Raw genomic sequence first — 14730 nt, forward strand, 5'->3', positions numbered from 1 at the left:
TATTATCATTGTCTGATTTTGGTATCAGTGTGATACGGGCCTCAAAAAATGAATTAAGAAGTGTTTTCTTCTTTTTTACTGGCTAGAAAAGATTATGTAGAATGGTGTTATTTCTTCTTTAAATGTTTGGGAAAAGTCTCCAGTGAAAGCATCGAGGCCTGGAGACTTTTTTTTCCCCAGAGGTTCTTAAACTGTACATTTAATTTCTTTAATAATTATAAGATAATATATATTTCCTCTTGACTGAGTTTTGGTATTTTGTATTCTTCAAGGAATTAGTCTATTTTATTTAAACTGTTGAATATCTATAATAATGTGTTCCCGGTATTCTCTTACTGACCTTTTTATGAAAAGAAAGATCACCCTCTAACTCAATTCGACGAAGACACATTGACTATCTGCTATGTTGCTATAATTAAAAAACCACAGGCCCTTTACTAATGATAGTAGTAGTTTATGGTCACGGAAATGATATGTGCTGGCCTATGATTATCAGTTCAGATTTCCACGTTGGCAGGATTCTAAGGCTTGGAAAGAAAGTCAGAATCCTCCCTCATCCAGCTGCATTCCGTGTTAGGGAATCTTATGCACAGGAAAAGGCCTCTCTAAATAGTTGGGTTGGAGGAAGCTCAGAAATGAGAACTGGGCATGCTCTGGAAGGCACATCATCATCCTTGAATTATGGATTCGAGAAGCTGGTATGGAAGGGTGACGACCTTGAGGAACACGGCGGGTGGGGCACTGTGCAGCTCCCTTTTCCCATGTGTCTTTCAAAAAAGTTTACTTTTCCCTTCTTTTGGCCAGAGAAAAAAGATGTTGGCATACAACCCTGTTGGCAAGCAACGGGGTTCAGAACATGCTACTCCAAAATGTGGTATCTTGGCATATTGAATATTTTAAGCTGAAGGAATTTGAGAAACAACAAGTACAGGAAGGGCCCTCTGACCCCCCTTTTCCCCTGAAGCAGGTTGTGAGAGGTCCCCTCCCTGTACTTGGAGGAAAGGAGCACCCTCATCTCCAAAGATGGAGGGAATCCAAATGAACAGACTTTGCTAATTTCTCCCAGTTTACTGCCCTTACCTCACGCTCCTTTGTCCTATTACATTTTTCCATTACTCACTTCTCTTCACTAAATCTAGTATAAAAAATGCCCAGGCTTAATGTTTTCTTCGGGTCTTCATTTCCTTATGAAGCCTCTCGTGTCACGTAAAACTTACATTAAACACATTTGTATGATTTTCTCCTATTTATCTGTCTTTGTCAGTTTAATCTTCAGGCACAGCCAGGGACCCTAAGAGGGTCAAGGAAAAGTTTTTCCTTCCCAAAAGTACTTAAAAGGAATTTGAATTGTAGTTTTTGAAAAATTCTTCAGTGCACGGCCATTTGGATTGGTGAATTTCTATCTTATGAGCTTTACTAGCTCCTGAGGGCAATTCCTATTTCAGCATTGTGCAATAATTGATGTCCAGATCAATGAACCAAAGTCAATGAGAAAATACTAAGAATTAGGAATATTGTCCAAATGGCCAACTAAATAAAATATTATATATATGCCTGTGTCATCATAAATAATAGATATAATAACATAAAAATATTTTTAAAGTTTTTATGTTTAAGGGTTTGGTTTTAGTAATTTGGGAATTTTACTTATGTGATATGTATTCTTCATTTACTCATGGTTCCATACAAATAAGATTTTGTTGTAGGGAGAAAAATTATTTCTATTGGTAATAAAAAAAGAAGTGTTTACTTGAAAAATATTAATATTATCATTTAAATTTTATGATGCATGCTTTTCTTAAATAATAATTTGCATTTTCCTGAATCTTAATATATTATGAAATTTAAAACCAAATGTATTCTAGGGCGCCTGGGTGGCTCAGTTGGTTAAGCGACTGCCTTCGGCTCAGGTCATGATCCTGGAGTCCCGGGATCAAGTCCCGCATCGGGCTCCCTGCTCAGCAGGGAGTCTGCTTCTCCCTCTGACCCTCCCCCTTCTCATGTGCTCTCTCTCATTCTCTCTCTCTCAAATAAATAAATAAAATCTTTAAAAAAAAAAAAAAAAGACTGTCTCCACCCCCCTGCTTCTTGAGCACTTAAACATCAACAGCAAAAACAAGAGTAGTCTTTATCACAGTGCTTTACGGATTACAAAGCACTTTCACAAATACTATCTTATTTAATTTAATAAGCACAATGCCCCATGAGATAGGCTTTATTATTCTCAATTTCTCTGCTCGAAAACTGAGTTCTCTTGAGCTGGAACTATTTAATTCAAACAAAGTTTTCCAATAGGAAAACCAGAGTAATTTCACCAGGCCAGAGCTCATGTCACCCAGTGTAAAGGAATGTGATAGAAACAGATACTACACGCCTCCAACGTTCATGTGTTCCTTCCCCACCTCCCAACTTGCTGCTCCTCTCACCTCATCAGCTCTTGTATCCCCTTCACTTCTTCTGCTTCAGCCACCTGGTTTCTTGCCGTTCCTTGAACACACCAGCCGCATTCTGGCCTCAGAGCCTTTGTGCTTGCTGGAGTCCTCCTCCCCAGAGAATGGCATGGCTTGTTCTCTCTCTTTCCCCAGGTCTCTGCTCAAATGGTACCTCATCAGAGACATCGTCCCTGGAAGCCCATACATAATAGTGGTCCTCATGACTCCCTATCTCCTTTACCACAGTGCACTGGCCAGTGGGGGTGGGGGGGTTGTGTGGCAGGGCTTGGAGTGTGCCCTGGGCACAGACCAATGGTAAAACTGCCTTGTGCTCACTCTCTATAATCTCAGCAAAAATTACCCCAGACCCTGCATGTGGCAAAATACCAGACTATTTGACGTTCTTATCTTTTCCATTACTGTAACTCTTTTTTAGACCTACAGGCTCAGTGATGAATGTTCTACGGCTGGTCCCTTCTCTTAAGAAAGTGAGCTCCCTAGCAAGACCCTGTGGGGGTACATGGATCTATCTTTCATGTCAAGAAGACTCTGCGAGAGTTTTATGTATTCCTATATATGGAAGACATGTTATCATTGAAGTGCTCTCCTGCGGTGGTGTACAGTGATGGAGGGCCTGGCTGAAACCCTGTTGCTAGATTCAAATCCCTGTTCTATCACTGACTAGCTGTGTGGTTTGGGGCACAACACCTAACATCTCTCGGTCTGTTTCTTCATCTGTAAAATGAGGAGAGTCATAGTCCCCACATCACAGAGGTGTTATGAAGAATAGAAGGTACCTGGTTATACTTAGTGCCCAGTAAATGGTTAATATTATTATCACAGTGTACCTTATATTATAATTATTTGACTGGGTTTTTTTTTTTTCTGTAGTTTACAAACTTTTTCAAAGCAAGGATATGTCTTACTTATTTTTCTGCCCTTCTTACCCATCAGAGAAGAAAGTGGGTGGCGTATAGTAATATACTAAATCTTTAGCATATGTTTGATGTTGGATTGAATAATCTGCTTTATTTTATTGTTTATAAATTCTTTTTTTTTTTTTTTACTCTTTTTTAAATGTAAGCTCTATACCCAACATGGGGCTTGAGCTCACAACCCTGAGATCAAGAGTCACATGCTCTACGAACTGAGCCAGCCAGGCACCCTGATTGTCTAATAAATTCTTGATTAGGTTAGAAGGATGGCTGTTGAAAAAAAACATTTTGGAACTGAAATCATATTTATCTACCTAGAATAATGACACTTTGAAAAAATCTATTATATGTATATGGAAAGAAAACCATCAAAATGTTAACAATAGTAGAATTGTCTATTTTCTAGATTTTCTGCACTTGAAAGTATAACTTTTTTTTTTAATTAATTTATATATTTTTAGAGAGAGAGAAGGGAGAGGGACAGAGGGAGAGAATTTTCAAGCAGACTCCTTGCTGAGTGTGGAGCTGGACTCCGGGCTCAATATCACAACCCATGAGATCAAGATCTGAACTGAAACCAAGAGTTGGATGCTTAACCAGGCGCCCCAACCTGTATAACTTTTATAGTTAGGAAAAGAGTTAATCCTTTTTAAAAAGTCTACTTGGAGAGAGAGCAAAGATTACAGTAGAAAAAAAAGAAATGAGACGTATATTAGTAAGTATGGTTTCCCAATAATTTTGTTGTTCATTATGCCTTCCAAAAAACACAGTGACCTAATAAAATTGAATTTGAAAGTTCTCAATAAATTAATATATTCTGATAAATCTATAAGAAGGAATGGAGGCACAATCTTTGATCTAGAAAGTACATATCCAATGATCATCTGAGCAAGAAACACCATCTTTCATAAAGTAAACAAATGCAGCTGTTTCTATCAGGCTGACTATAAGATTATCACACTTAGAATGGAAATTCCAGGAACCTGAATTCTAATTAACATGGAAATGAAATCCACAAAATAAATATGTATTCAAAGTTTATGCAGTCCCAGGGTACAATGAAGACAGATGCAGATTGATCTAATCTGGTTGCATTAGGAACATGAGTGTATGTTGGGGAACATCACGTGGAAAGTTGACATTCAATCCAATTAGGAAGGGCAAAGTAAAAATGATGAAAGCAATTTCCTTTGTCCAATTAAATTAGGCATCCAAATGACAGGCTGCTCTTTGACCTTCCTGGGAAGGGTCAGGATGGCTTCTAATGGTCATTAAGTAAATAGCCAGCCTACTCTTGCAGTTGCTTATAAGTGGGACTTGGGAAAATATATTTAGACTAAGAATCGGCAAGAATTTCTCTAATGTATTCTTATTGTTTCTATTTATCAATTTTTAATTTGGAGAAACAGAAGGACTGGTGAGAGCATCAGACCAAACTGAATATGGGGTCTATTAAACAAAATTAAGAGGTCACTTTCTGCTTCTTGCTAATTTGTGTTGCAGCTGCTAAAGAAAGGAGGTTTTTAAAAAATAGCTTGTTTGGGTGCTTCTCCAAGGTCTGACTTGAAATAGCTGAGGAACATTGTTGGCATTTGTAAAGATACATGATTTCTTAATTAAATCGGTGGCTTACAAAACTAAAGTTTAAGGACCTTCTTGATTCTGCCCTCAGTTATAATTCCCAAATCCTATTACATACAGCAACGGACATGCTGCCATTTCATCCAACAGCCTACATTGCAAGTGCATAGAAGTTAAATCAAATCTCTTTTCTTGCCCATGAAATTCCAAGTTTCCATGATAAAAGTAGATTATAAACACTGAATTAATAGATCTTAAGGCTATTTCGCCCTGCTTCACACATCATTTTTGCTCCCATCTTCTCATTCAGATTCAACAGACATTTACTAAGCATTTGTGTACTGAGCTCCATGTTGAAGATTTCATGGAATCTGCCATTACTTGGCCTTATAGTTAAAGGAGGTCTGAAGACATACCTTGAATTAGGTGTTTTGACTCAAAATCATGAATCCTTCAAAATATCAGAAAATTATTATCTTGGTGTGTAACTTAAGTAATACATAAAATATTTGGAATCCAATTTTACTATTATTTTCACCATTATTATAGAAGTAATGAGCATACATACAGGATTTTAAAATTTTTTTAAAAAACAGAATGGTAAAAATGAAAAATAAAATTTGCCCATCCCTCTCTTTCCCTACTTTCCATCCCCTGTCCCCACACTGAATTATGGTACATTGTAAAAATAATCATAATACTGTGTAGTTCTTCCAAACAAAAGATAGGGTCCCCTTAAATCTGGAATGGCCTGGAGACTTACACTGATGAAAGAAATGTAAGAAGACACAATAAATGAAAATGGATTGGAAGAATTAATCATGGATTGGAAGAATTAATATTGTTAAAAATGTCAGCACTACTGAAAGCTGTTTATAGATTCAAGGGAGTCCCTATGTTCACAGAAATAGGAAAAATGTTCCTAAAATTTATATGGAATCAAAAAAGACCCCAACTAGCTACAGAAATCCCGACAAAGAAGGGCAAAGCCGGAGACATTACACTTCCTGATTTCAAGCTATACTATAAAGCTGCAGTAATTAAAACAGTATGGTACTAGCATGAAAACAAATAGATTGATTGGACAGCATTGAAAGCTCAGAAAGCATATACAGTAAACTAATATTTGGCAAGAGAGCAAAAAATACCAAGTGGAGAAAAGATAGTCTCTTTAATAAATGGTGCAGGGGAAACTAGATATTCACATGTAACAGAATGAAACCAGTCCCCTATCTTACACTGCTCACAAACATTAAGTCGAAATAAATTACAGACCTTGAAACTCCTAGAAGAAAACAGGAAGAAAACTCTTTGACATAGGTCTTGGTAGTGATTTTTTGGAAATCACACCTAAAGCACAAGCAACAAAATAAAAAATAAACAACTGAGACTGCATCAAACTAAAAAGCTTCTGCACAGCAAAAGAAACTATCAACAAAGTGAAAAAATAACCTACATAATGGGAAAAATATTTGTAAACCACATTTCTGATAAGGGGATGATATCCAAAACACATAAAGAACTCCTATAACTCAATATCAAAAAATACAAATAATCCAACTAAAAAATGGTCAAAGGATCTGAAGAGACATTTTTCCAAAGAAAAAGTACAAAAGGCCAATAGGCACCTGAAAAGATGCTCAATATCACTAGTCATGAGGGAAATGCAAATTAAAGTCACAGGGAGATATCACCTCATGCCTAATAGAATGGCTATCATCAAAAAGACAAGTTATAACAAATGCTGGCATGGATGTGGAGAAAAGGGAAGCCTTGGGTACTGTTGGTGGAATTGGAAACTGGTGCAACTATGAAAAACAGTATGGAAGTTCCTCAAAAAATTAAAAATAGAACTAGTCTATGATCCAGCAATTCCACTTCTGGGAATATATCCAAAGGAAATGAAAACATTAACTTGAAAAGATACCTGCATCCACATGTTCATAGCAACATTCTTTAGCATACCCAGGATATGGAAACTACTTGTGTCCATGTTGCATGAATGGATAAAGAAGATGCAGTGTGTGTGTATGTGTGTGTGTGAGTGTGTGCATATACACAAAGGAATATTATTCAGCCCTAAAAAAACAAGGAAATCCTATCATTGGCAACCTATGGATGGACCTTAAAGAAATTATGCTAAGTGAAATAAGTCAGACAGAGAGCGACAGATACTGTATGATCTCACTTATATGTAGACTCTAATAAAAAATTTTAAAAAACCAAACTCATAGGAAAAGAAATCTGGAAAAAGACTTATGCTTACCTGAGGCAGGGGGGAATTTGTGGTCAAAGGGTACAAACTTCCAGTAATAAGATAAATAAGTCCTAGGGATGGAACATACAACATGATGGCTTTGGTCCCCTGCTGTATGATATATAGGAAAATTGTTAAGAACTCTCATCATAGGAATGTTTTTTCTTTTTATTGTATCTATATGAGAAGATGGATGTTAACCAAACCTATTGTGGTCATCATTTCACGATATATATAAATTAAACCATCATGCTGCACACCTTAAACTTATACAGTGGTGTATGCTGATTATTTCTCAATAAAATTGGAGGAAAAAAAAACAGCCCTTGCAACTTTCTATATTTTGTTCTTGGAACAAAGCAGGTGACCATGGGAGGATTGCCTGCTGGAAGAGGAGAAGCCATGTAAAGTGAAGATGAGCCATTTCAAATGAAGCCCCTAACCAGCCAATCCCCAGGCAACCTGACCAGAACTACCTAGATGAACCCAGTCCAAACTGCTGAACTGCAGAGTCATGAGCTAAAACATGGTTGCTATTTTAAGCTGCTAAGTATTTGTTAAGTAGCAAACACGAAATGGGAGAAGTAACCCTTTGAACAGTTTCTGGTGTCTGCACAGGAAGGGCACAGGAACAACTAAAAACCCGTGGAATAGTGAAATGCTAATGGGAAGAAGTAGAAGTGGTTGCCTAAGAGGACTGTGGGGTAGGTAGTATTGTACCACCGTCATGAAGGAGATACAAGGGAAACTAGGGAGAGCAGAGGCAGAACAAAGGAAGGAAGGGGCTTTGATCTTATACAAATATATAAATTCAGGCCTGCATCCTTAAGTACCTACTTCTAGGGCACACTGCCTACCCACTCACGTGTTGGCTGTCAGTGTAAGCAGATTCTTGCTGCTTCGCCTTCCCTGCCCGATGGTAATGCTGTGTGGATGGGTATATGACTTGGGAATAGGCAGAGAGAACTCTCATGACAGTGTGATGGTGTTTGTAGATTGACTCCGCTCCCAGCATTAAAAAAAAGGAGGTGTTGTCAACATCTTGGGGGTGATAAGAGCAGGCTGGGGCCAGTCTCCACAGGTACCCTGGCGACTGAGGTCAGCTGGCCTGGGCTAAGAAAATCCACACTCACCACTGCCCAGTACAGAAGATGACTGCAGGGATGGCCCTCCCAGCAAGAGGAGGCAGATCCAGGCCAGTCCACACTTGGCCTGTCACCGCGTCGGATCTGGAAATGGGCCAAGGGGAGAACAAGCTGTGTTGAGTATTTGATAGAAACCTGTAGCAATATTTTCAATGGGGGGAGGGGCGGGTCAGGTGGAGAACAAGAAGGACAGTGAGGAAAGTGATCAGAGGTTAAACTCAAAAGATAGTCCTTTAGGACCACAATATTAGCTCAAGTGGAAGAAAAACTCTGTGAGTAGTGAGATTTATAAGGCTACAAACAATGCCACTCTTAAAACCAGCGCTGTGTATGTACATAGATTTTCTCTTTCTCTATCTGGAAGTTTTGGAGATCTTCCCTCCATCCCTGGGGTTTTGAAATTTCACAGTGTTGTAGCTTTATGGTGGACATATTTTTTATTCATTGAGCTGAACAATCAGTCCAACCTTTCAATCTGGAGACATGTCCTTTATTTTGGGAAATTTCCTTCTGTTTCTTTGATAAGTTTTCCCCATTATTTTCTCTGTTCTCTCTCTCTCCCTCTGGAACTGTCCTTTCTTCTTCCTCCTGTCTCCACATTGAATTTCTATCAGCTATGTCATCAACTTAAAGTTTTCAATGTTTAGATTAAAACCCACTCTGTTCTTTAAACATACTTTATAGGTTGACTTGATTCTGAAAACAGAACACAACACTCATAATACATGAATATGTGAACGTTATTCACTGAAGAATCAAGTGATGTGATTTCATTCATTTTAAAAAAGGAAATAGAATTCCTATGTTAGTACATGTCTGCAACTTCAAGAATGCAAAGGGTCTACTTTTCTTACATTCCATGAGCTGCTTAGAATATGACCACATTTCAGTTGGATTCGTACTTGAACCAACACTTTCTTAGAAACTTTATGTTTTTCTTAGAGTTTCTACAGTTGGGGTTTACTGGAGGATAGAGGGCGTTCCTATTCTTCTAAGGGAATGTTTGCCAGAAAATGGGAATTAAACTAGTAGTTACTTTTTCAAATCCTGAGAATTAATAACCTTAAAAATTTTTGGAGAATTTGCCCTATTTGCCTGCCTTGCTTCTCCTTGCAGTTAGATGACTATTTGGATAGAAATTTGACCTTATTACCTCAACCTAATACCCAAATCTGTATGTAACTCTGGGAAATATATACTGTCAAATTCAGATCTCCTTTCAAGTTCAGGAAGAATGCTGTGAGGCAGAATGTCTTTCAGAATCAATCTCTTTTTTGATATGAACCACACAAAATATTGAAAACATAAAAGGGACAGGGTTGGGACGAGCTACAAGAATGTATTTTTCTGAGAGTATATCTCTTATACATATATTGTAGAAATCACCCTAAGATATTGCCAGTAACTTCTTGATGTCAACTCAATTGGTACTAATCTTTAGAGAAGTCAAACTGGAAGGCTTTAAGGAACACTTCAACTGTTATTGTGATTAAGGAGGGGAGAACCTCTCCTTAGATACCTTGCACTGTCCTCGTGCTTTTACTGGTGAATATTAATTAATATAACACATATTAGTACATATTATTAGTTATATTATCATATTATATTATGGTGTTCTTTTATATTTAATATGTTAATAAATAATATATTCACTTAAGGCCAGAAGAGTCAGTCTGCCTTTCTTGGGGCTCGAGATTGCCTTCTCCTCTACTTCCTTCGGTTAGTGATTGTGGCATCTGACACTCTTCCTGGCATGAGCCACAATATGTAACCCTGTTCGTCATCATGTCACCCCATAGCCTCCCACAGTTACTAGTATTGATTCTTCCTCCCATCTTCTCTCTCAGCTCAGATTCTTAGACCCTGAAGTCTGCCTTAATTCATCTCCCTCAAAAACTTCCAGTGCTGTTCTCAGATCTGGTAATATTGAATGTCAGCTTTCCTCTTGAATAAATGAATGTTTTCTAAGGAGTCCATATTCTCCTGACTTGAATCCCAGAATATCAGAGCCAGAAAGGACCTCAAAGTCAGCTAAACTAGTGGTTCCAGCCTGTGGCATTTGGACTTCCAGAGACTCTGGAGTTATTAAAAGTCTTGGAATCAATATATACATATAGTTTTTTTTTCTTTCACTGGGCAACAAAATTGACACCATTATCATGTGGTATCCATAACTTTTTGAAATTAAGGAAAGTTTTCATACTCTAAAAATGTGAGAGCAACTGATTAACACCAGCCCCCTCATTTTACAAAAAAAAAAAAAAAAAAAAAAAGATGCCCAGAAAACGATTTGATTTGCCTAAGGTCACAGAGTAAATTAGGATTATGTTGGGACCTCCTCATAATCTTTGGATTCCCAATCATCAACCCATTGCTGTTTCCAGTAGTCCAATCCCCCAAATACCATACTCCTCTCAATTGCATAGGAGCTCCCACAGACTCTACTGCAGGAGAGAAGAAAATGTCCCCATCTGGCTCAGGCTGAATTGTAAGAAAGCAACTTCTCCCTCCACAGCAAATATTAACCTTTATTGAAAAGTATTGCCAAAATATAACAAATAATATAACAAACAAATCCTTAGAGAACACACTAGTATTTTAAAACAATTGCCCCATCTTTATTCAGATCATCTAATCTTGTGCACTGCTCCTGCCATAGGTGAAAGAGAAGCCCTAGATCCCAGAGGGTCACTGATTTAATCCCATCCATAGGCTTTCCAGAAGCCTATGGCATGGCTCTAAAAGAGCACGTCGGGACCCAATTTCTTCCTCAGAGATTTGGAATTAGAACTCTGAGAGACAGAGTCAGCTGGAGGAGGCTGCTGGGCAGGAAGGCAATGATGAAATGTTGGGCCTGGTGGCCATTTTGAGCCACAAGTCCATAGTGAAAGAGAATGAGAGAGGGTGAGAGAGTGAGAGAGAGCGAGAGAGAGGGAGAGCAAATATGCACAAGAGGGACCACATGGCTACATAGAGAGAAGGAAGGAGAGTGAAGGATATGAAAGAGATCTCCTTGGATTCAATTTTTCTAGCTCCCACTTCCTGTCAGAGTATGGCCAACTTCCCTAGGATTCCAGAAGCTGTCTGGATCTTAAAATAAATTCTTTATGCTTAGGCTGAGTTGAGTGGAATTTGCTCTCTGAATCAGTGGCCAGCTCTGGGAGAATAAATTCAGATCTCATGAATAAATACCTCAGAGTTTCAAAGCCTCAGATATGGTGGTTACTCAAGACTGCTTCGTGGGTGAGTCTGCCCAGTCAGAAAAATGAAGGATGAGAGCACTTAAATTTCAACCAGCACTGTCCCAACACACTTCAGTGCTGATGCTGGGCACTGATTGGGCAATTGAAGTCACCTATTACAAGAGTCTCAGGACACAGCAGACCCCCATGATATATGACTCCACGGAGACCTCATGTTAATTTCAACTATGTCTGAATTCTGTTCCTGTTCAGAAGGAGCTTCTCCTAAGTACTTGAGAATAGGAAAGAAAGTTCTATATAATTATTTTGGCATCTTTCATTTCAGGAAAAAAAATTTTAAATTGATTTTGAGATTTCTGTTCTATAAGGCACTTGATGTGAAACATCAGTTCTAAGGTGATTTAGAAAAAGAAAAAAGTGTACTGTGGTGTTGAAATATATTTATCCTTTTTTATTCTCAAGGGCAAGAAATAAAAACAATGTGGTGTGGTGACAGGAAGAGGCTACCAGCAAAATCCCATGAGGGAAATAAAGAAGAAAAGGAAGACAAAGCAAGATTCCAGAAAGATGTGGAGAACAGATAAAAAACCAGGAAGGAAAACAGGAGACTGTTAATGATCGCCAAGATTCTTAAAAGATGCAAGAGTTCTTACTAATTCATTTAGGTGAGTAGCGGTAACAGATAAAAAACACAAGGGATGAACAGCATGACACCGTGACTGGAAATCTCAGGGGCACCACACTGTTAAATTCTACCTTTGGCTTAAAAAATCAAAAAAGAAATTTGAGGAAATAAAGAAGGGAAATTGTGTAAAATGAGTTGTTGATAGGGAAAAAAAGCAAGTACATGAGAAACACAGAAATATCTTTAAATCAGTGCCTCTGTAACATACATTCCAAATTGTTAAGAGATTAGTTAATGGATTTGGAGAAATCCTGATGGTTACATTCAGGGAACAGCTTGAACACCGTATTTTAGAAAACGATCAAAGTACGTACATTTCTTCAAGATATTAGAGGAAAACTAAGATAAAATGAGCACATGTGGACCTAATTTTCTTCTTTTCACTCTCCTTTCTAAGAAAGGCCTCCCCAGAGGGCATTATGCTAAGTGGAATAAGCCACAGAAGCATTTTTATGATGACTGCTTTAAAATTTTTGTCAGATAACCCCAACATCTCTGTCATCTTGGTGTTGGTATCTTTTGCTTGTCTTTTTTCATTTAGTCTGAGCTCTTCCTTGCCCTTGGTATAATGAGCAATTTCTTTTTCTTGGACATTTGGAGGATTATGTTAGGAGACTCTGGATCTTATGTAAACCTACTTGGGCAGGGGAAGAGGAGGGGACAACCTCATTGTCGCCAGCTGAGGGCAGAAGTTCAGGTTTCCCACTTGCCCTCTGTTGATGCCTGAGCTGGGTGGGGGTGGGAGTTTGGCTTCCCACTAGGCCTCCGTGGATACTTCCCCAGCTGGGCAGCATAGGGGCGCCTCATTACTGCTCCTCACCTGGTCCCCACTGACATCATGGTGGGGCTGTTGGGAGGCCTCACTACTTTTGGGCAGACGTGAGAGTCCTGATTCTGCATTAGGCCTCCTCTGACCCCATCCCAGTGGGGATGGGGACGGGAGCCTCAGCACTGCCAGATGGAGATGGAAGTCCAAGGTCCCCAATTGATCTCCATTGACACTGCTACACGGAGGGGGCTTCATTACCCCTGGGGGATGAAAGTCCTGGCAGAGAGTTTGGGCTCCTTTGTCAAGCCTCACAAGGGGAGAAGTCCAGGCTCCCCACTCAGCCTTACTGGCATGGATGAGAGAGGGCTGGCAGATTTTTCTGAGGTGTCTGGCTGGAGTAGAGTCATTGTCTAAAAGGTTTCTGTCTTGCTAGGCGCTCCTTTGGCTCAAAAGAGCAGGTTTCCCTAGGGGCTTTTGGGGGCTACACTCATTGGCCTTTTCAGGCTTCCAACTTCTTCAGCCCCAGGTCTGGGATAGATGAGGCAAAACAGAAAACCCAGGGAAATCATACCATATTGTTCCTCAGATTCCATGGTCCCTAAATGGCCTGCCTTCTCCTCTCCACCTCTCAGAGTTTCCCTGTGTTTGTTTTATACTGTTTTATACAGGACAGGGTTTCAGCTGGACTCAGTGGGAGGAATAAGGAGAGGTCCATCTATTCTCCCTTCCTATATGTGGAGGTTTTTTACAAATCATTTTACTATAGTCAATAATAGCACCTCCGAGGGCTATTGTGACCATTGAATGAGTTAATTGGGCCTTTGGTCCAGTATCAGACACATGGTAAGCCTTACCATGGTAAGTGGTACCTCTTGTTGTTATTAGATAAATGGTATAATGTGGTTGATAAGGGAATAGATTTTGGAACCAGACAACCCAAGGTTTTAATCCCAGCTCTTACACTTAATAAATGTGGTAATCTTTGGGAAATTACTTAATCTCCCTGTGTCTAAATTTCCCAAAGTAAATGGTAATTATAATAATTTCTTCTTCACAACGTTATTGTGAGAATTAAAATACTTAATATGGGGCACGTGGGTGGCTCAGTCAGTTAAGCGTCCGACTTTGGCTCAGGGTCTTGGGATTATGCCCGGCATAGGGCTCCATGCTCAGTGGGGAATCTGCTGGAGATTCTCCCTCTCCCTCTGCCCCTTCCCCTGCTGGTGCTCTTTCTCTCTCTCTCTCTCTCTCTCTCTCTTTCTAAAATAAATAAATAAATCTTTTAAAATAAAATAAAATACTTAATATATCTAAAAGAAGCTTGCCTGCACAAAGTAAACTCTATTTAAGTATTAGAAATCATTCCCTTAAGCTAAAGAACTTCATTTTCTCCTCAAAACACCCTATAAAGTAAGTAGTAGAACATCACTGTGTCCATGTACAAAGAAACAGAAGTTCTGAGGCATGCAATAATCTGCCCAAGGTCACAGAGCGAGTAAGTGGCAGAGCTAGCCTCAGCCACAGGTCTTCTGATGTCAAGTCCAGGGCTCCTGATGTCACATAAGCCCCGCATGAGGCTTGGTTAGGAGTGTAAGGTGAAAACCAGGATTCTTGCTTAGAGAACATGGCGTACAGACCAGCATGGAAATCACACCTGGGCCGGCAGGGCAGTGGGAGGAATAAGGTAGAGAGAGGGACAGGCAGGAGTGTGGTTGTTGGGCTA

The 14730-nt window shown here is 39.2% G+C and overlaps 1 long non-coding RNA gene across 2 annotated transcripts in view; it reads left to right on the plus strand.

Annotated features, from left to right (window-relative positions):
- The window catches only part of LOC144382366 (uncharacterized), a 51176-nt gene that overhangs the window by 13561 nt on the left and 22885 nt on the right, over window positions 1–14730 (plus strand). For both annotated transcript variants that reach the window (XR_013449177.1, XR_013449176.1), the window contains exon 2: window positions 12016–12218. This is a non-coding gene — a long non-coding RNA (uncharacterized LOC144382366). The remainder of the gene's footprint in view (window positions 1–12015; window positions 12219–14730) is intronic.

Source organism: Halichoerus grypus, chromosome 6, assembly GCF_964656455.1.
Source record: "Halichoerus grypus chromosome 6, mHalGry1.hap1.1, whole genome shotgun sequence".
Lineage (NCBI taxonomy): Eukaryota > Metazoa > Chordata > Mammalia > Carnivora > Phocidae > Halichoerus > Halichoerus grypus.